The 22,679-nt window shown below is 43.2% G+C and overlaps 1 protein-coding gene and 1 pseudogene across 6 annotated transcripts in view; one reads left to right on the top strand and one right to left on the bottom strand.

Moving 5' to 3' along the window:
• QSER1 (glutamine and serine rich 1) overlaps positions 1 to 22,679 on the top strand; it is an 88,492-nt gene that overhangs the window by 7,455 nt on the left and 58,358 nt on the right. Inside the window, exon 1 of one of the 6 annotated variants that reach the window (XM_070071636.2) lies at positions 14,012 to 15,259. The exons of the other annotated variants lie outside the window; for them this stretch is intronic. The gene's annotated coding sequence lies outside the window, so the exon portion shown is untranslated. Of the gene's footprint in view, positions 1 to 14,011; positions 15,260 to 22,679 lie in introns of those variants that run through there. 6 annotated transcript variants of the gene reach the window in all.
• On the bottom strand, positions 2,701 to 3,043 carry LOC108177658 (small nuclear ribonucleoprotein G pseudogene; annotated as a pseudogene).

Below are 22,679 nucleotides of genomic sequence, written 5' to 3'. Positions count from 1 at the left end.
GGGGTAGTGCCAGCATCCCATATGGGTGCCGGTTCAAGTCCTGGCTGCTCCACTTCTGATCCAGCTCCCTGCTTTGGCGTGGGAAAGCAGTAGAAGATGGCCCAAGCCCTTGGGACCATCTTTATATATGTGATTTTATTAAAGACCTTTGGATTGTGTTAATTGGGGTTTTCCATGTAGTCCTGGCTGGAATCACATATGTGGTCACAATCCAAAGGCAAAAGGAGGTTTATACTCAAAGAAAATGAAAATCAATGTCATCATGAAGGCAAAGATGAAAGTGATGTAATCATAAAGACAGAGGCTACCAGAAGCTGGAGTTGGCAATGAAAAGATTATTCTGTAGATACTGGCTGGAGCACAGACCTTATTCCCTGCATTTCAGTTTGAGCCAGAGAGAGTGATTTCACTTTTATCCTTCAAATAGTGACAGTATACATTTTCCGTTTTTTAAGTCATTAAGCTTGTGATCATTTTTGACAGTAACAAGAGGTAACCAGATTCTCTTGCTACCAACCTAGAGCTGACTGAGATTTCATGAAACATGAGCACAATCTGGTCGTAGAAGTAATAAAAACTGATCATATCTGGGGAATTTGACAGAAACTTGCTAGTAGGGTCAACAACAGATGGATCAATTAGCTCCTTGATCCACATCTAAGTATTAATACATGAAAATTATTTCCTTATACTTATCATTGTTGGAATATAAATAATGTGGTGTGCCTCTGGAAGCCATTTCTTAATGGAATATGATTCTTTTGGTTTGTTTTGTGTCAGTTTTGCTTTCCCAATGTTTCTAATCACTGATGCCTCAATAAATTTCTTTCTTCTAAAAAAAAAAAAAAAAAAAACAAACTTGGAAGAAACTCCTGGTTCCTGGCTTCGGATGGGCATAGCTCCAGTCCTTGCAGCAATCTGGGGAGTGAACCAGCTGATGGAAGACCTTCTCTCTCTACTTCTGCCTCTCTCTAACTCTGAATTTCAAATAAATAAATAAATCTTTTTATTTAAAGTTAAACTGTAACAACTTTTAAAAAAAAGTGTGGGGTACAGGTTACTACTTTCTGTCTTTCCTTGCTGTGTTTTCTGGAACAGTGAGTACTAAAATATGTCTACCAAAACACAGTCCCAGGTTTTTTCTTTCCTTCATTAAACAAATAATTGAGTACCAACCATATGTGAGCCTCTGTTGCCTTTATCTTCAGGTTTTATGCTTTTGTAGTGAAAGTTTGAGAAATACAATGGCAAGCTTTCATTCACTCACTAAAATGTGCTGGGCACCTCAGAGTTTTACAGTGTGCCACAAAAATACAAAGGATCCTGCCTCCCGAAGATCTTGTGGTCCAGAAGGGTGATGTGATAATATACTTGCTGCTTCTCTGCTCCGCTTCCAAGTGTTGGAATATTCTGGAACTTGGAGTTCCTTTTTCTTTCCATTCACTCTAGGTGAAATTGCCACGTATATAGGATGACTTGGAAATTTATATCTGTAGTCTTACTTAGAATCTGACATTTCAATTGCATGTTGAATAGGTATTTCTCTGAAACATGACTGTCACTCTAATGCCCACTCTGGTCCTCCTCTAATCTTTCCAGGCTCAGTAAACTATGCTGCCATTTGCTTTGTAGCCTCAGTCTACCAGGCTGGAGCTGTGTGTGATTAATTTCGTTCCTTCCCATGTCTAATTCCTCAGCAAATCCTGTTAGTTTGATCTCTATATCTGTAATTTCCAACAGGGTCTACTACAGTTGCCTCCTTTTGTTTTCCTTGCTTCCACTTTAGGCCTTCTAGAATTTATTAAGCAAGCAACAGCTAGAGTTAACTTTTCAAAATATAGATAGGTAATGGGATTACTTTACAAAAACCTTCCAGTGTTAGTAAAATCCAAAGTGTTTATCATGGCCTACACAGCACTGCTTTATCCAAGCTTCTTCTGATTTTCCACCTTCACCTCATTCCACCCCCAGCATGCTGCCATCTTTCTGTTCCTGAAACATGCCAAGATCATTTGTGTCTTAGTACTTCTGCACTGGGTGCTCTGTTTACCTGGAGTTTTCATTCCAGGTCTTTGTTGTTCTGGACATTCAGGTCTTTTCCCTGATTTCAGCTCTCCAGAAGATGTCTCTGACGGCGTGTCCAAAGTAACTTGTCATCACTGTCTCTCACAAAGCTGTTTTTTTTTTTTTTTCCTTTGTAGCATTGTTACTCTCTGAAGTGATTTGGCTGATTTATATGCGTTATTTGTTACCATACTTTTTTCATACTATTAACTACCACTAATAGAATACATGTTCTCTGAGAACAGTGCTCTTGTCTTCTTTTTTTAAGGTTTATTTATTTATTTATTTATTTATTTATTTTTTGACAGGCAGAGTGGACAGTGAGAGAGAGACAGAGAGAGAAAGGTCTTCCTTTGCCGTTGGTTCACCCTCCAATGGCCGCCGCTGCAGCCGGCGCACCGCGCTGATCCTGGCAGGAGCCAGGAGCCAGGTGCTTTTCCTGGTCTCCCATGGGGTGCAGGGCCCAAGCACCTGGGCCATCCTCCACTGCACTCCCTGGCCATAGCAGAGAGCTGGCCTGGAAGAGGGGCTACCGGGACAGAATCCGGTGCCCCGACCGGGACTAGAACCCGGTGTGCCGGCGCCGCAAGGTGGAGGATTAGCCTATTGAGCCACGGCGCCGGCTAGGTTTATTTATTTTTTGACTGTCACAAAAGTTTATTTAACAGAAAACTTAATATGAAAATGTACATGAGACCCAACTTTTACATCATGGTAAAACAGGCCCTTTGGAGAGGGGATATGGATTTCTCTGTTGAACAGTCATTATACTTATTCCAGGGCTTCTAACTTGACACTATTTCCTCATGTTACAGCATTCAGTTCCCTGTCTGCTGTCTCCACACCTTCATTTATCACAAGATCCTTAAGGGGATCAAATCCCTGCAGTATTCCTTGGAAATGTCTGCTGCCGTTTAATTTCAGTGATAACTTCTTCTCCATAAATTTTTTTCAGCTCACAAGGGTGAGCTTTGTTCATGGTGTCTGCTCCAAGTGCTCAGGGATCCCTGGAAACAGCTATTTCTTTATTTGAAAGTCAGAGTTACAGATGGAGGAGAGAGATCCATCTTCCATCCATTGGTTTACTCTCCTAATGGCCGCAACAGCTGGGCTGGGCTGCTTTCCCAGGCCATTAGTAGGGAGCTGGATGGAAAGTGGAGCTGCCAGGATGGAGCATATGGGATGCTGGCATCACAGGAGGCCGCTTAGCCTGTTACGCCATAACCTTGCCCCTCCTTATCTGTCTTATTCACGGTTGTAGAAGGCAGCTTTGTATATTGGTTGGTACCATAAGCTCTGGAGTGAGAATATTTTTTTTATTTTATTTTCAAGGTTTGTCAAGTATTTTTTATTTTATTTTTTAAAAAATTTCTTTGAGGGGCTGTTGTTGTGGCATAACTGGTAAAGCCTCCTGCCATGCCAGCATCCCATATGGGTGCTGGTTTGAGTCCTGGCTACAACATTTCTAATCCAGCTCCCTGCTAACATTCCTGGGAAAGTAGCAGAAGATGACCCAAATTCTTGGGCCCCTGCACCTACATGGGAGACATGGAAAAAGCTCCTGGCTCCTGGCTACAGTCTGGCCCAGCCCTGGGTGTTGAGGCTATTTAGGGAATGAAGCCATTTAGGGAATGAACCAGTCGATGGAAGATATTTCTCTCTCCTTCTCTCTCTCTGTCTCTCCCTCTATGTGTAACTCTGCCTTTCAAATAAATAAATAAATAAATCTTTAAAAAAAAAATCCACTTGGGAGATGATGAAGCTCTGGCTCCTGGTTTTGGCCTGGCCCAACCCCAGCTGTTGTAGCCATTTGAGGAGTGATCCAGCTGATGGAAGATCTGTCTCTGTCTGTCTCTGTCTCTCTCTCTCCCCACCTCCCCCTTTGCTTGTCAATTAAATAAAACAAATCATTTAAAAAGATTATTTGAAAGGCAGAGTAACAGGGGGACAGTTACTCAAGGATCTCCCACCCACTGGTGCACTCCCTAAATGCCCATAAAAGCCAGGGTGGGACCAGGCTGAAGCCATGAGGCAGAATCTCAATGCAGGCCTCCTAGGGTGTGCATTGGGAGAAGTTGGATTAGAAGTGGAGTGAGGATCCTGATATGGGATGTGAGTATTTTAATAGCTAAGCCAAATACCCACTCCTGGGTTTGTATTTGACTGCATCAGTTGCAGCCATTTGTTTTTTAAAGATTTATTTATTTGAAAGTCAGAATTATAGATAGAGGGAGAGGTAGAAAGAAAGAGAGATGTCTTCCATCCATTGGTTCACTCCCCAGATGCCACAGTAGTCGGGGCTGGGCCAGGCTGAAGCCAAGAGCTTTTTCTGTATCTCCCGTGTGGGTGCAGGAGCCTAAGTGCTACTTTCCCAGGCCATAGCAGAGAGCTGGATCAGAAGTGGAGCAGCTGCCACTTGAACTGGTACCCATAGGGTTTGCCAACATTGTAGACAGAGGCTTAACTTGTTAATGCCACAATGCCAGTCTCCTAGATAAGTTTCTTAAGCTCTCTGTATGTTCATTTCTTTGTTTAAAATGAGGGTACTTTTTAAGAATTCTTGAGGATTGGTTGAAATAACTTAGTATTTAAAGTGATATACAACATATGGAATAGTGTATATAGCAGCATATAGGATAGCATATAGAATATTAACTTCATTGTCAGCACACGTTGTAAGTGCCATTAGACAGTCAATGAATGGATGGAATAACTGCTACTAAATATACTACTTGTTTCTTTTTGACAGGTACAGATATGCTTTGGGAACTTGGAAAATTATATCTAGTTCAAGGGATCATGGAAACATTAGTAGATTGCATGTAAACTGATCTGAATTGTTAATATCACACAGGAGGGAGTTTTGTTGTTTTTGTTTTTGTTTTTTGTTTTTTGTTTTTTTGGACAAACAGTGGACAGTGAGAGAGAGAGACAGAGAGAAAGGTCTTCCTTTTTCCGTTGGTTCACCCCTCAACGGCCCGAAGCCAGGAGCCAGGTGTTTCTCCTGGTCTCCCATGTAGGTGCAGGGCCCAAGCATTTGGGCCATCCTCCACTGCACTCCTGGGCCACAGCAGAGAGCTGGACTGGAAGAGGAGCAACCGGGACAGAATCTGGCGCCCCGACTGGGACTAGAACCTGGGGTGCCGGTGCCGCAGGTGGAGGATTAGCCTATTGAGCCGCGGCACCGGCCAACAGGAGGGAGCGTCTATGAACAAGTGTTCCAATAGGGAGGAAGTGGAATCTGCTACACCAGTTGAGGGTAGGGCCTTGAGGAGGCACAGCATCACTTCTGCCACAATCTGCTGGTGAGAGTCCCTGGTCCAGTGCAGAGTGATTGTGAGACGAAGACTGGACAAAGAGGTGTGATTCACTGGGGAGCTCAGCTGTTAACACTGTACCACTGTGTATTAGCAGTAGATTTTAGAGGGCTTTTCATGACAGGCCATGGACTTTATACTCTATAAAAGATAGGGAGCTTTGAAAGGTTTAAGGATGATGATATGAATAAAAGAGATTACTTTGGCAGTTAAATGCATAATGGATTAGCATTGGCATAGATGGAAAACAGGACACCAAAAATGTATGCACTGCCAAAAGAGAAATGTTAATTCATTTTGGTCAACACACAGGCCATACAACTCTTCTAGGCCTTAGGGATTTGGTAACAAATCAGAATGCCTATGTTCTTGGAAGTTTATATTCCTGAGTGGGGGAGTAAGATAAGCAAGAAAATTTCCTTCTTTAAGAAGTAGCATTTCCCTGAAATCTGACAAAACAGCAGATGTGAGTGCTCTAAGGCAAGAACAAATCTGACAGTTCCTTTCCCTAAGAAGATCTTACTATAGATCATTGGTCCTTCAGAGTCACCCAGAGTACTTGTTGACTTTTTAAAATAATTGTTATTCACGAGGGAGAGAGAGAAAAATGGAGACAGTCAGATCTTGGGTTTTCTGGTTCACTCCCCAAAATTGCCTGCAACAGCCAGGGCTGGGCCAGGCTGAAGACAGAAACAGAGTACAGATCTCCAGTACCGGCCAGGCACCCAAGCCCTTGAGTCATCGCTGCTGCCTCCAAGGATATGCGTTCAGCAGGAAAGTGGAATCAGGAGTGGAGTCAGCAGTACTCTGATGTGGGATGGATTCAGGCATCCCATGTGGTGCATTAACCCAATGCCTGCTTGTTGAAACACAGGGTACTGGACAGCTGAGAACTTGCATTTCCAACAGTTTCCTAGGTGATGCTAATGCTAGTCCATGGACTGCATTTTGAGAACCAATATGACCTGGATCTTATCGATGGCCTATTGACAATCTTATCTCTACTTGACATCATTTCACAAAAGCCTTTCTGAACTACCAGATCTAAAGTAGACCTGCCAAGTTTTCTATATTCCAATGCTTTTAAAATTTTTTTGAAATATTTGTGCTTCACTTACAACCAGAGAGGTAAATTTAGCAGTTTGATTAGATATTTTTATAGAGACAATGGTAGAGTAACATTTTTGAGGATGAGGAATAAAAGGCTGAGTACTGAGCCTTAGCTGTTATTGGTTAAAGTCTTTATTAAATATGCATCATATGCCAGTCACATGTGTTATCTCATTTAACTTCCCACAGTAGCTCTGACACGGGTACAGTGTTATCCCATTTTACTAACAAGGAAACTGAGGTGCAGAGAGATTAACTTATCCAAGATCCCATTGCTGGTAAGTAGTACAGGCAGGATTTGAACTCAGGAAGTGTGACTCCAGAGACTTTGCAGTTAACAGAAAGCTGTTCTAGCTCTTGGGGAAAGCTTCTTTTGAGGGATTGATTGTAGGAAGTAGTAGTTTCAGCAGATAAAAGTCAGAAAGAGGAGTTAGTGTTGGAAGACTTTGAAGAATTATGTTGGGTCTTTGGGGACCTAACATTTATACTGGAAGGTTATACTTTCAGTTATTTTAAAAATTAGAATTATTTTTTCAGCATACTTTTGCTAAAAGTTTTTGGAGAAAACTTAGGAACATGGGCTTATCCTTAGATTAAACAGTTTCTGTAAGGCATGAGAAATCAGGGATGTTTATTGAGCATCTGTCTTTTTTTTTTTAAGATTTATTTATTTATTCAAAAGTCAGAATTACACAGAGAATTAGAGGCAGAGAGAGAGAGAAAGAGAGAGGTCTTCCATCCACTGGTTCACTCCCCAGTTGGCTGCAATGGCTGGAACTGTGCTGATCCAAAGCCAGGAGACTGGAACTTCCTCCAGGTCTCCCACGTGGTTGCAGGGCCCCAAGGACTTGAGCCATATTCTACTGCTTTCCCAGGCCATAGCAGAGAGCTGGATCGGAAGTGGAGCAGCTGGGTCTTGAACCAGTGCCCATATGAGATGCTGGCACTGCAGGCCAGGGTGTTAACCCGCTATGCCACAGTGCCGGCCTCTGAGCATCTATCTGTCTTCTAGACTCATCTGGAAGCTTGGGATACTCGGTAAACAAAACCAAGATCCCTGCCTTGGTGGAAGATATATTGGACTGTATGAGATGGAGAAAAAATAAACATAACCATGCAATACCCAGTATGTGAGAGATGATAACAAGGAAAAGAAAAGCAGTGTAAAGAAGGAGGAGCCTGCACTGTGGCTCAGTCAGTTAAAGGCATGGACTACAGTGTCGACAAACCATGTGGGCACCAGTTCAAGTCCTGGCTGCTCCGCTTCCAATCCAGCTCCCTGCTAATGCAGCAGAAGATGGACCAAGTGCTTGGGCCCCTGCACCCACATGGGAGACTGGAAAAAAGCTCCTGGCCTCTGCCTGGCTCAGTCCTGGCTGTTGTGGCCATTTGGAGAATGAACCAGCAGATGGAAGATTCTCTCTCTCTCTCTTTGTGTGTGTGTGTGTGTGTGCGTGTGTGTATGTGTAACTTTGCCTTTCAAGTAGATAACTCTTTAAAAAAAAGAAGAATGTAAAGTAGATGGGTGAGGTGTAGATTTAAACAGAGTGGATTTGGTAGGCTTGTTAAAAGATACAGAACAGTGACTTGAAGGTGGTAATCTTTTGAAATGAGAAATATTTTACATTTTGGGGGCTGGCATTGTGGTACACCGGATAAAGCTGCTGCTTGTAACGCTGGCATTTTATAAGAGCACCAGTTGAAGTCCTTGTTGCTCCACTTCGAATCCAGCTCCCTGATAATGTGCCTGGGAAGTCAGTAAGTGCTCGGGCCCCTACACCCATGTGGGAGACCTAGATGGAGTTCCAGGTTCCTGGCTTTGGCCTAGCCTAGTCCCACATTTTGTGGCCATTTGGGGTGTGAACCACTGGATGAAAGACCTCTCTCTCTCAGCCTCTGCTTCTCCCTGACTCTGACTTTCAAATAAAATAAATCTTAAAAAAAGATTTTGAGGCTGTGCATTGTGGCATAGTGTGGATTAAGCTGCTGCCTGTGATGCGGCATCCCTTAAGTCAAGTCAAGTCCCTGCCACCTGTGTGGGAGACCGGGGTGGAGTTCCAGACTCCTGGCTTTTTCCTGGGCCAGCCCCAGCAGGTGGAATATTTCTCTGTTTCTGCCTGTCTCCCTCTGTAACTCTGCCTTTCAAATAAATGAGTAAATTTTCAAAAAAGAGGAGCATGTTGGTTTATAAGGTAGAGAGAGAATGAGAGAGGACCAAGGGAGATCTCTGTCATCTGCTCATTCACTCCCAAAATGGCCATAACAGCCAGGTCTGTGTCAGGCTGAAGCCAGGAACCAGGAATTCCATCCTGGTCTCACATGCAGACGGTGGATGCCCAAGTATTTGGGCCCTCTTGTGCCGCTTTTCCTGGTGCTGTTAGCAGGACTGCCAGTATCACAAAGGAGGCATAACCCACTGCGTCACACAGTGTCACAGTGCTGGCCTCTGTTTTTTTTTTTAAGGATTTATTTTATTTATTTGAAAGATAGAGTTACAGAGCCCCGTTTTCAATTATAGCATCATCCTAGGTGACTGTTCCTGGGCTGGTATATTATTAGTAGTTTCTTAATTTTCACCCAAGGCAATTTAGCTAGGTCTTTACAAGTCTTTCCCTTCTTGGTCAGTAGTCAGCATTTGGTAATCTGTTAGGGAATCTGAATGTGGTGGTGGGGTGTTGTATAATATAAAGAGGTGAATGGAGGCATAGGCCTGGTTTCAGCATATTCACTCATTTTCCTTTCACCATTTTGTAGAACTATGACCATAAATTTCACCTTCTCTCATCTTCAGTGAAACATTGTTTCACTGTTCCTTGAGTGGTAGAAGGAGTGCTGTTATCTTGGGGTCTTTGTCCTGTTCCTCTGCCAAGAGAACCACACTTTCCTCATAGTCTACATGGCTTTCCTCCCTGTGCCATTCAGTGACTTCAGCTTAGTATGCTCAATAGAATTACTTCCTCCCTTATTTTGGTCAAGCCCTGTATGTACCCTGTCTATTTTTTATTTTTAGTTTTTGAGATTTAAAATCAAGATTTATTAAAGTCAAAGACCTCCAGCCAGAATGGCACGTAGGGGGCTTCCAAGAGAGGAAAAAACCCAAAATGGTTTGGGGGGGGGAAGGAAACTTGACAGTCAGTTACAAGGTAAGGACAAGACTGTTTTGCAATCCTTTATCCTGTCTGGCTTGGTCATGTTAAACCAAAACAGCCTTCCCAGCGGTGGGATACCTAATTTGTTTTACAGTAAACTGGGAGCTCAGAAGGGTAGAGTCACCACTCCCTTGCTATTCTCATGATTATCATAAGATTGGAAGCTCTTAAGGAATGGGCAGGCAGGCACTTCTGACCCTGCTTTAGATAACTTTTGGGGGAACATTTTCCACCCTCAATTTCCTGTTAAACCATGTGACTCCTCACATTTCCCCCACTGAAGAATGGACCCTAACTTCTGTTGGGGGGCTGGGCAATGATCATTCTGGCTGCTTCATGCTGAAAAGGGGCATCGTTGGGAATGGCAGTCAAGGCAGTTCCAGCAGGAGGGGCTCACTGAGGGGGATGTAGTGCCAGCTTGTAGAAACTGCTTCCATCTGAGGCTTCGTGTGCATGACCACCTAGAATTTCACTGTTTCAAGTCTGGAGAAAACTCACAGGATCTAAAACCAAGGACAGAGTCATTATTAGAGGACCTAAAAGAGTACTGTCTAAACCACAAGCATGTTTTCTCATTGAGAGGCAAATAGAAACTGACAGAAGGGGCCTGATAATAATCAGGTGGGCTTTAAGGCCTTGACAGGAGACCCAGACCTATCTCTTTACATGGGGCTGTACCCTGTTTAAAATTTCTTAATGATACTTACATTTTTCTGTTCCACATTTATTGTTAGCCTCTGTGTATTAGCTTGGGTGTACTCCATACTCCACACCCCTATCTGGCATATACTAATAAATGTTCAATAAATATTAATTTAATAAAGAATATATTTAATGCAAAATATTCTACTATATTCATCTAATATTTCAGAGTTTAAATTTCACCTTTGTAAGTTGAAGGTTCTTTAAGAATGCTGACCATGTAACTTTGTCCTTTGTTGCTATCTCTATAGGCATTTATGGAGTCATGGCTATATAACATAAAGAGATTTTCATAAGATATGGTACCATCCTCCTGACTGTGATCACCGACCCTGATTAAATGAGTTAAAACCAGATTTGTCTCATCCAGTGAAACAAACACAAAGATGTGGATAAACTAAAATAATTTTGTGTGGATCTGCTTTAATTAGATAACTTAACATTTTAAATTATTCCTTCATTGAGCAAAACTGTGAGATGAACATTACCCTGGTAAAGCAGCTGGTATTATCCTCCCTTAAATAGACATTAGATCATTTTAACTCGCAGCTTGACTGACCAGAGCCAGAATGAGACTGATGGAATCATGCCAAAATGAAAGTGTGAACCAGCACAGGCACTGTAGTACCATGGATTACCTCAGTCTATAACCCGTATCAGAGGCCTGGGGTTGAGTCCCACCTCCACCTCAGCTTCCAGTCCAGCTTCTTCTAATGTGCTGGGGGGTGCAGCAAATCGTGGCTGATGTGTTTGAGTTCCTGCCATCCACGTGGGAGACCTGGATAGAGTTCCTGACTCCTGGCCCTTGAGATCTTTAGGGGAGTGAACCAGCAGGTGGGGGGAGATCTCTTTCTTCCCTCTCTGTTGCTCTGCCTTTCAAAGAAATAAAATGAATAAACTTGTAATTTTTAAGTGTGAATCACTCAGAAGGATGAGAATTATTGGGCAGGTGCTGTGGCTCAGTGGGTTAAGCCTCTGCTTGCAAGGCTTGTGTGTCTATATTGGAGTAATGGTTGAGTTCTGGCTACTCTGTTTCCAATCCAGCTCCCTGCCAATGTACCTGGGAAGGCAACATAAGATAGCTCAAGTGTTTGGGCCCCTGCCAACCTGATGTAGGAAACTTGGGTGGAGTTCCAGGCTCTTGGCTTCTGCCTGGCCTGGTCTTGCCTCTTGGGGCCATTTTGGGGAGTGAACCAGGGGATGGAAGATGTCCATCCCTGTCATTTTTCCTTTCAAATAAATCTTTAAAAATAAGGATATATAAATGTTTATAAATTTAGTTTGCAAATGCAAATTATTGTGATAAATGTGTATCTTTAGGCAGACATTCCTTAATGCAAGAAATCCTAGGCTATGCTAATAATAATACAATTAAAATGTTAACTACATTTTTAACTAAAATAATTGATCCTGGAGCTGACATTGTGACATAGCAGGTAAGGCCACCGCCTGCCATACTGGCATCCCATATGGGCACTGGTTCGAGCAGTTCCAATCCAGCTCCCTGCTAATGCATCTGGGGAGGCAGTGGAAAATGGCCCAAGTACTTGGGCCTGGCACAGCCCCTGCTGTTGTGGCCATCTTGGGAATGAACCAGTGAGTGGAAGATCTTTCTGTCTGTCTTCCTCTGTGTGACTTTGACTTTCAAATAAATAAATCAGTCTTTAAAAATTAACCCTACTAGTTTTTCAGACAAGGAAGAAATTCAGTTTGGTAGTGGGAAAACTGGACTGCAAATAAAAAGATATGAGGGTACTTCAAAAATTCATGGAAAATGGAATTAAAATAAATTTATTTTGGTGCAAAAAAATTGGAATTTGTTCATCTTCAAAAAGCTCATGGAAAATTTGTGCCATGAGAAAATTGAATGGGTCACATAGTTTGTGTACTATGAAAATGCATGGATTTCAAAAAATTTTGGTATCAATATTATCTTTTAATTTCATTTTCCGGACTTTTGAAATACTCTCAAACATGGAAGAAGCAAAAATAAAACATTGCACTGCATATATTGTGTTATGAGGAGTAACCAGCTGTGTATTTATAATGTTTGCTTATTTTTATTTATTTGAAAGGCAGAGCAACACAGAGAAAGAGGGAGATATCTTCCATTCACCAAAAGCCCACAAAACAAGGGTTAGGCCAGGAGCTGGGAACTCCAGTTGGGTTTCCCCGAGTGGGTGGGAGGCACTCAACATCACTGCCTTCCCTGATGCATTAGGAGGGAGCTAGATTGAAAGTGGAGCAGCCAGGACTCACACTGGCACTCCAAAATTGGATGCTAGTGTTGTAAGTGAAGGCTTAACCTGCTTCGTCACAATACTGGCTTCTGTATTAGTTCATTTTCATCTACTTAAGAGAGAGGAGAGAGAGATCTTCATCTGCTGGTTCATTCCCCAAATGCTGAGTTAGCTGAAACCAGGAGCCCAGAACTCTTATCTGTCTCTCCCATGTGGGTGGCAGGTACCCAAGCACTTGACCCATTATCCACTGCCTCCCATATCAGGAAGCAGGATCAGAAGGGGAGCAGCTCGGACTAGAATCTGCACTCTAATCTGGCATGTGGACATCCCAAGCTGCAGCTTAACCAGCTGTGCCACAATGGCCACCTTTGTATTAATTCATTTTTAATAATTCCTTCACATACCAAAATAAGAGAATTCAGGAAATATGTGATCAGATTGTCTCCTAAATAAACATGTCTGGACATTACAGGTAGTTAATATATGCAGTAGTTTGAACCACAAAATAATTTGCTTTGACAGATGTATTGTTTTTAAAAGAAAAGCATTACAGAAAATTAATTTGAGATGGGGAAAGTAGGACCTGTTAATTTTTTTCTTTGTTTAGAGGAAAGATTACTAATTCAAGTGATGAGGGAAGAGGAAGACAATGAAATGGAATTTTGGAATTGTGTGCAATCCAGGCCTTGGTGGCTCTTGTTACCAAGGATAGAGCCAAGCATATGCCACATCACTGTCACATTTCATTATTTGCCTGAGAAACAATAGACAAACCCTAGTTGCCTTAATTGGCAGTGTTTCTTGGACATCTGTTACAAATGCCAAAATCTGTCTCTTTTTGTTACGAATACTGTTTAGAAGTGATAGATTTGTTTTTGAATATGCTCTACCACTCCACTAGACAGGAAATTATTTCATTTCTGTGTAACCAACTTAAGTATATCATTTATACAGTATAAAGTAGGTTTTTAGCAAAGATAAGTAGTGATTTTTATGATATAATGGCAGTTATCAAGAAATCATACTTAATTTAACAGTTGTTATGAAATACCTTTTATTCCAATTATCAATTAGAGGCTTTGTAGGAAACAGTTTCCCTCAGATGATTCATCTGAGGCCACTTAAATGAAGTGTGTGTTTATTTTTGTATTGACAGCAGGGTTAAGGGGACCATGAAGGTGGCAGGGATCCAAGCACTTGGGCTATCATACTGAGACGCTGAGAATGACAGCAAGTAGGAAGCCACTTCTAGACCCATAAAGAGACAACATTGGAGCTCAGCTACTATAGTTGTGTAGACATGGGCATGACCAGCACATTAGTTGTGATGCAAGAGGGAAAGAACAAATAGTTCTCAGACCACTCACTTGAGTGTAGAATCCGTCTCTGATAGACCCAGGAGAGATTTACCAGGCTCTGAGGCAACCTTTTTTTTTTTTTTTTTTTTTTTTTAAACAGGCAGAGTGGACAGTGAGAGAGAGAGACAGAGAGAAAGGTCTTCCTTTTGCGGTTGGTTCACCCTCCAATGGCCGCCGTGGCCAGCGTGCTGCGGCCGGCGCACCGCGCTGATCCGATGGCAGGAGCCAGGTGCTTCTCCTGGTCTCCCATGTGGGTGCAGGGCCCAAGCACTTGGGCCATCCTCCACTGCCTTCCCAGGCCACAGCAGAGAGCTGGCCTGGAAGAGGGGCAACCGGGACAGAATCCAGCACCCCGACGGGACTAGCCTATTGAGCTGCAGCGCCAGCCTCTGAGGCAATCTTAAAAGCGAGCATATTGGGGGTTCAGGCATTGTGGCACAGAGTGCTGCTTGGGAGAGCCTGGAATCAGGTCCTGTATCCACATTCTGTTTAGCTTCCTGCCAGTGGGCCTGGGAGGCAGCAAATGGTGGCCCAAATGTTTGCACCCATGTGGGAGTCAGATATGGAGTTGGCTCCTAACTTTGGCCTAGTCCGGCCACGGTTATTACAGGCATTTGAGGAATGAACCAAATCTGGATATTTTATGTTTTTTAAAGATTTATTTATTTATTATTATTTGACAGGTAGAGTTATAGATAGTAAGAGAAAGAGACCGAGAGAAAGGTCTTCCTTCCATTGGTTCACTCCCCAAATGGCTGCTATGGCCGGCATTGCGCCAATCCGAAGCCAGGAGCCAGGTGCTTCTTCCTGGTCTCCCATGCGGGAGCAGGCGCCCAAGCAGCTGGGCCATCCTCCACTGCCCTCCCAGGCCACAGCAGAGAGCTGGACTGGAAGAGGAGCAACCGGGACTAGAACCTGGCGCCCAAATGGGATGCTGGTGCCGCAGGTGGAGGATTAACCAAGTGAGCCATGGCGCCAGCCCCTATATTTATTTGAAAGTCAGAGTTACACAGAGAGAGAAGGAAAGGCAGAGAGAGAGAGAGAAGTCTTCCATCTGCCGATTCACTCCCCAATTGGCTGCAATGGCTAGAGCCCTGCCGATCCGTAACCAGGAGCCAGGAGCTTCTTCTGGGTCTCTCATGCAGGTGCAGGGGCCCAAGGACTTGGGCCATCTTCCACTGCTTTCCCAGGCCATAGCAGAGACCTGGATCGGAAGTGGAGCAGCTGAGACTCGAACCGGCACTCATATGGGATTCCGGTGCCTCATGTGGAGGCTTAACCTGCTGTGCCACAGTGCCGGACCCTGGACATTTCTTGTAAGTGGAATCATAAAGTGTGTGTCTGGCTTCTTTGAGCGTAATATTTTTGAGATTCATCCATGCTGTCTTATTTATCAGTACTTGTAAGTATTCATATTTAGGTATTCTGTTGTAGATACAGTACATTTTATCTGTCCATTCACTAATTGGTGGACAGCTAGGCTATTGAGAGAGAGAGAGAGAGAGAGCTCCTATGCAGTGGTTCATTCCCCAAATGGCTGCAACAGCTGGGGCTGGGACAGGCTAAAGCCAGGCTGAAGCCAGAAACTTAGAATTCCCACAAGGTCTTCCATGTGTATGGAAGAGGGAGAGGGCCCAAGTTCTTGGTTCATCTGCTGCTATCCCAGGAGCATTAGCAGGGAGTTCGGTTGGAAGTGGAGCACCCAGGACTGAAACAGGTGCTCACATGGGATTATGGTGTCGCGGGTGGTAGCTTCATCTGCTGTGCTGCAGTCCCCAACACTTATTTTTAAGGCAGGTTTTAGTGAAACTTGGAACTACTTGGGCAATAAGGTCATGATACTGAAAGGTATATTTGATTTTAGAATTCCTTTAGTTTCAGTTTTACTTTGGGGACTGAGGTAAGTTTTGTACCAGATAACTTCTTTTACAAAGTATAGTTTAGTCATTCCCAAGCTTAAGAGTCCTTTGGTTGTTTTCCATTGTACTTGGAATAAAATCCAGGTTCCTTTAGTGCCTCCAAGGCTTTTCGTGTCTGACCCTTGCCTACTGCCTCTCCAGATGAGTGGATCTCATCCCTTTGCTTTTCAATTCTGTGTTCCAAACTCTTTCATGCTTTATCTTTTTTCATAACTGTTTCCCTTTTTTTTTTTTTTCATAAGATTTGTTTATTTATTTGAAAGGCAAAGTTAAGAGAGGGAAAGAGGCTGGCACCCTGGCTCAATGGGCTAATCCTCCGCCTGCGGCACTGGCATCCCGGGTTCTAGTCCCGGTTGGGGGGCCGGATTCTGTCCCAGTTGCCCCTCTTCCAGTCCAGCTCTCTGCTGTGGCCCAGGAGGACAGTGGAGGATGGCCCAAGTGCTTGGGCCCTGCACCAACATGGGAGACCAGGAGAAGCACCTGGCTCCTGGCTTCAGATCAGTGTGGTGCGCCGGCTGCAGTGTGCCAGCCGCAGCGGCCATTAGGGGATGAACTAACAGAAAAGGAAGACCTTTCTCTCTATCTCTCTCTCTCACTGACTAACTCTGCTTGTCAAAAAAATAAATAAATAAATAAATAAAGAGAGGGAAAGAAAGATCTTCCATCTGCTGGTTCACTCCACAAATGGCTGCAATGGCTAGAGCTGGGCCAGGCTTAAGCCAGAGCCAGGAGCTTCATTTGGGTTTCCAACGTGGGTGGCAGCCCTTTGACCAGGTGCATTAGCAAGGAGCTGGATGGGAATTGGAGCCAGCACCCTTAAGGGATGCCAGCATTGTAGGCAACAGCTTAACACACTGCACTACAAGCAGATCCTGTTTCCTCCTCTTGATATTCTTCTGGTTTGCAATAGGCTGACTTAAAATCCCTTTTGGGGGCTGATGCTGGCACTGTGGCATAGCAGGTAAAGCCTGTACCTGCAGTACCCAGCTGCTCCACTTCCAATCCAGCTCCCTGCTAATGTGCCGGGAAAAGCTGATGAAGATGGCCCAAGTCCTAGGACCCCTGCACACATGTGGAAGACCCGGAAGAAGCCCCTGACTTCAGATCCTCCCTGTTCCGGCTATTGCAGCCATTTGGGGATTGAATCGGCAGATAGAAGATCTCTGTCTCTCTTTCACTCTCTAACTCTGCCTTTGAAATAAACAAATCTTATTAAAAAATGCAGGTCCAGTGGATGGAAGATCTCTCTGTGTAACTAACTCTCTTTCAAATAAATAAATAAATCTTTTTAAAAAATGCCCTGTTCAGGGAGGATTTTGCTGTTCGCTGTGTCCTCTTCCCCCATATTCTCATTCTCTCTCACCCACCTATTTCCTCTTCAGTCATTTGATAGAGTTTGTAATTATTAGTTTATTTCCTTGTATTTGTTACCTGCTAAACAACTAATCTGTAAGCTCTTTGAAGACATTCACCCTTTTTCATTGTTGTAACCCCATTGTCTTGGTCATTGCCTAATACTTGCTGAATAAACAAATGAATTTATCCTGCTCTGCCATGTATTCGTTTTATTCTATATCATAGGCTAGATACCTACATATTGTTTAATTCCTCGGTATTACATGGGTCATGATGGCAGAGAATTTATCATGTGTATAGTTTACACTATACCTTTTTTTTTTTTTTTGACAGGCAGAGTGGACAGTGAGAGAGAGAGAGAGACAGAGAGAAAGGTCTTCCTTTGCCGTTGGTTCACCCTCCAATGGCCGCCGCGGCCAGCGCGATGCGACCGGCGCACCGCGCTGATCCGATGGCAGGAGCCAGGAGTCAGGTGCTTTTCCTGGTCTCCCATGGGGTGCAGGGCCCAAGCACCTGGGCCATCCTCCACTGCACTCCCGGGCCACAGCAGAGAGCTGGCCTGGAAGAGGGGCGACCGGGACAGAATCCGGCGCCCCGACCGGGACTAGAACCCGGTGTGCCGGCGCCGCTAGGCGGAGGATTAGCCTAGTGAGCCGCGGCACCGGCCTCACTATACCTTTTTTTAAAAAAAAGATTTATTTATTTATTTGAAAGACAATTACAGAGAGAGGCAGAGGCAGAGAAAGAGAGGTTTTCCATCTGCTGGTTCACTCCCCAGATGTCCACAATAGCTAGGAGCCAGGAGATTCTTCCACGTCTTCATGTGGGTGCAGGGGCCCACTGGATTGGACCATCTTCTACTGCTTTTGCAGACCATAGCAGAGAGCTGGATTGGAAGTGGAGCAGCCAGGACTCGAACTGGCACCCATATGGGATGCCAACACTGCAGGCAGCAGCTTTACCTGCTATGCCACAGTGCTGGCCCCTATATCTTCTAAATATATATACTCAATATACAAATGTACTTGAGCTGAAGTTTTCCCTTAAAAATATTGAGCATACTGAAATGGGTATTAAGAGTTTTTAAGTAAAAAAAAATTTTTTTTTTAAATTTTGAGACGTGAGAATATCCACTCCTGGGAGAAAGAGCAAGAGAACACATGTACTCCCATCTGTGATGGTTCACTGTCCAAATACCTACAACTGCTGGGGCTTGGCCAGGGTTGGATCCAGGAGCCAGAAATATAATCCCTGTCTCTCAGGTAGGTGGCAGGAACCTAATTATTTGAGCCATCACTGCTGCCTCTCAGGTCTACATTAACAGGGTGCCAGGAATTGAACCCAAGCACTCCAGTGTGGGACATGGGCATCTTAACCACTAGGCTAAATACATGCCTCCTAATAGCAGTTTAAACAGGGAAAGGGCTTCAGTGCAGTCGTTAAGTTGCTGCTTGGGATGCCTGCATCCCATGTTGGAATGGCTGAGTTTAAGGTGAGTGCAGCTTCCTGCTAATGCATATCCTGGGAGGCATTAGATGATTGGCCAAGTAGTTGAATCCACCCTATCTTCTGGCTTCAGTCTGGCCCAGTCCTGGGTGTTGTGGGCTTTTCAGAAGTGAACTAATGGATGGGAGACTCTTCTCTGTCTCTCTCCCTTTCAAATAAACAAAATTTATTTTAAATAAGTTTTTAAACAAAAATGCTAAGATAAAGCTAGGAGCTGGCACTATGGCATAGCGGGTAAAGCTGCCACCTGCAGTGGTAGCATCCCATATGGGTGCCGGTTTGATTCACGATGGCTGCTCCACTTCTGATCCAGCTCTCTGCTATGGCCTGGGAAAGCAGTAGAAGATAGCCCAAGTCCTTGGGCCCTTGCACCCGTTTGGGAGACCTGGAGGAAGCTCCTGGCTCCTGGCTTCGGATCAGTGCAGCTCCAGCCCTTGCAGCCATCTGGAGAGTGAACCAGCAGATGGAAGTCCTCGCTCTCTCTCTGCCTCTCTTTTCTCTGTGTAACTCTTGACTTTCAAGTAAATAAATCTTTAAAAAAGAAAAAAAAAGGCAAAAAGAAAGGCAAAGTGACAGAATGAGAGAAGAGAGGGAAAGAAATCTTCCATCCACTGATTCACTTCCCAAATAACTGTAATGGCCAGGGCTGGACCAAAGTCAGGAATCCAGAGCCCAGAGTTCCATCTTAGTCTCACATGGGTAGCAGGGACTCAGGTACTTGGGCTATCTTCTGTTGTTTTCCCAGGTGCATTAGCCAGGAGCTGGATTAGAAACAGAGCATCTGAGACTTAAACTGGTGCCTGGATATAGGATGCTGGCATTTCAGGCAGCAGTTATTATTATTATTATTATTTTATAAATGATAGTTTTCTTTTTTTTTTCTAAGATTTATTTTATTTATTTGAAAGTGTTAGAGAGAAAGGGAGAGACAGAAATTTTCCATCCACTGACTCATGCCTCAAATGGCTGCAATGGCCAGGGCTGGGCTGGACTGAAGCCAAGAGCCAGGAGCTTCTTCCAGGTTTCCCATGTGGGTGTCTGGGGCCTAAGCATTTGGGCCATCTTTTGCTGCTTTCCCAAGGGCAGTGGTAGGGAGCTGGATCTGAAGTGGAGCAGCCAGATCGGGTGTTTGAGCAGGTACTCAAACTGGGCCCATATGGGATGCCTTTGTCTCAAACGGCACCTTTACCCACTATGCTACAATGCTGGCCCCTGGAGGCAGCATATTAACCCACTGTACCATAACACTAGCCCCCATCATTGGTATCTTACGTGAGAAAACAGAAGGGTGAGACTTCAGTTGAGTTGCAAGGAATTTTGTACTCCAGCTAAGTTCCTTGAGGTAGGGGATTATATCATTGCTGATAAGTATAAAGTGATATCCCTACAAATTGAGTCCCACTTCTCTTGTAACATGCTGTTAGGCATTTTCACCCACTTCCGTGACTTAACACTATGTTGATAATTGTTCCAAATTTATTTCCAGTTCAGATTTTTCTCGAGTACCAAGTAGAAATATTCATTAGCCTGCTTTTGAATATGTTTTTGTTTTTGTTGTGTGTTTTTTTTTTTGTTTTTGTTTTTGTTTTGACAGGCAGAGTGGACAGTGAGAGAGACAGAGAGAAAGGTCTTCCTTTGCCGTTGGTTCACCCTCCAATGGCCGCTGCGGCCAGCGCGCTGCGGCCGGCGCACTGCGCTGATCCAATGGCAGGAGCCAGGTACTTATCCTGGTCTCCCATGGGGTGCAGGGCCCAAGCACTTGGGCCATCCTCCACCGCACTCCTGGGCCACAGCAGAGAGCTGGCCTGGAAGAGGGGCAACTGGGACAGAATCCGGCGCCCCGACGGGGACTAGAACCCGGTGTGCCGGCACCGCTTGGTGGAGGATTAGCCTAGTGAGCCGCGGCGCCGGCCAAATATTTTTCATAATACCTCTCATGAACATATCTCTGTACATCCAAAACATCAGCCTTGTAGGGTGATTCACAATCATTCACGATTCTTCCATCTTTCTCACACATCACTATTGCCAAGTGGTCTCAGTTGTATTTGTTTCAGTTGTGTTTGCTAATAGTTCTCAAATCTAACTATTATTGCTACTGTTGCCTTCTAATTTCTTTCAATTTTTAAAATTTGTTTTCATTTTATTTGAAAATTGGAGACAGAGATTGTTCATCTGTTGGTGTATTTCCCAAATGCCTGCTCCAAGTTTTTGGTTTTTTTATTCTCTGTGATTAGCCAAAATAAAGATTTATAAAACATGTGGCATTTATAAGTAGGAGAGACATATGCTAGAGTTAGTGGGCTTTAGTGTTTATTTCTATAAAGGTTTTATATTAAAGAATACTGTGTGATAGATGAAGTAAAGATATTTATCTTAATTCAGAATATTAGAACTATAAAAAACATTAGACTTTACAAATAGGAAAACTAGTGGTCTGCAAGAGTACTTGCTTTGCTCAAAGTCTTGTAGCATTTATTTGCAGAATCAAGACTGGAATTTGAGGCTCCTAATTTACAACTCAGGATTCTTATATTCACCTCTGAAAAGTTGACATCTCTCTGTATATTATATATATATGTCATATGTATATATGACTAAAATTATTTTAAAACCTTAAAGAGAATTCTGTTTTTATTCTGCTTTAACACAAAGAGGAATGACTAAAGGTAAAATGAATTCATTCAGTGCTTAACCAATTTAATACTTATGTGCAAGTGCTGGCTTGTTGAAATAGGATTTAAAATATTTAACATATTTCATGGAATTTTGCTAATTGATTTTTAAACTTGGAATGTTTTCTTTCTTCAGCATTATAGATATAAAAGTAGGCTATCCAAGGAGTAGGCTTATCGATTATTAATAATATCTGAATGTAAGCTAAAAGATACCATATTCTCAGGAATATGTTCCAAAGCATTTTTTGTTAGGATCATATACCATCTTCACTGTCATTTTAGATGAGATTTTTTTTGTCTCATTTGCCTTATAACTTAATTTTCTTTGTTAAAGCAAATTAGATTTAGGTTTAGTGTTAGGAAAAGAATGTGGAGAGTAGTACCTGAATAATTAACTTTTTGGTTTGTTTTTATTTTGAGAAAATAGCTTTTTCTTTTTGTGTGGAATTTAAGTGGCAGAAACTAAAGGAAGATGATCCTTTCCCCTGTGGAATTCTGACTCTCCTTATTTTCAAGATTGAATTCATAGTTGTATGCTAGGTTGGGGATATTAAGATTGAGGTAAATTCCTTTACTCATTCCTCCTCTCTAGGCCATAACTTATAGGTAATATTTAGAGTATACACATGATGAAAGTCCTCTCTCTACCTACCATCTTATGAGTTTGGAAGGGCTGTGCTGACTTATAGTAGGTCCTATCTTACATAAATGTACATGTAATCAAAGGAGATTCAAAGGCCATATTTTTCCTTTTTGGGATTAAAATGAAATCTGGATTTTGTTTAAAAAGTAAAACAACCGTGGGGCCGGCATTGTGATATAATGGGTAATGCTAGCTCCTGCAGTGCTGGCATTCCATATGGGCTTTTGTTTGTGTTACTGCTGCTACACTTCCAATCCAGCTCCCTACTAATGACCTGGGAAAAACAGGGAAGATGGCTCAAGTGTTTGGACACATGCCATACACATGGGAGACTCATATGAAGCTGCAGGCCCCTGGCATCATCCTGGTCCAGCACTGGCTTTTCAAGCCATCTGGGTAGTGAACCAGGGGATGGAAGATGTCTCTCCCTCTCTCTCTGTAATTCTGACTTTCCAAATAAATAAATAAATATTTTAAAAAAATTAAAATAAAAAACAACCTTATAAACCAGTGATGATTACAAGAATTAATACCTTTTGAAATTTATTTTAAAACCTTAAAGATATTATATACAGATTTTGGGAAAGATCATTATGTTAATATATATGGAAATGGGCCAACCATATGGAATTGA

This window comes from Oryctolagus cuniculus, chromosome 1 (assembly GCF_051225735.1).
Source record: "Oryctolagus cuniculus isolate XC-2025 breed Fujian yellow rabbit chromosome 1, ASM5122573v1, whole genome shotgun sequence".
Taxonomy (NCBI): Eukaryota; Metazoa; Chordata; class Mammalia; order Lagomorpha; family Leporidae; genus Oryctolagus; species Oryctolagus cuniculus.
The sequence above is the reverse complement of the archived record's forward strand: the minus strand, read 5'-3'. Positions and strand labels throughout refer to the sequence as shown.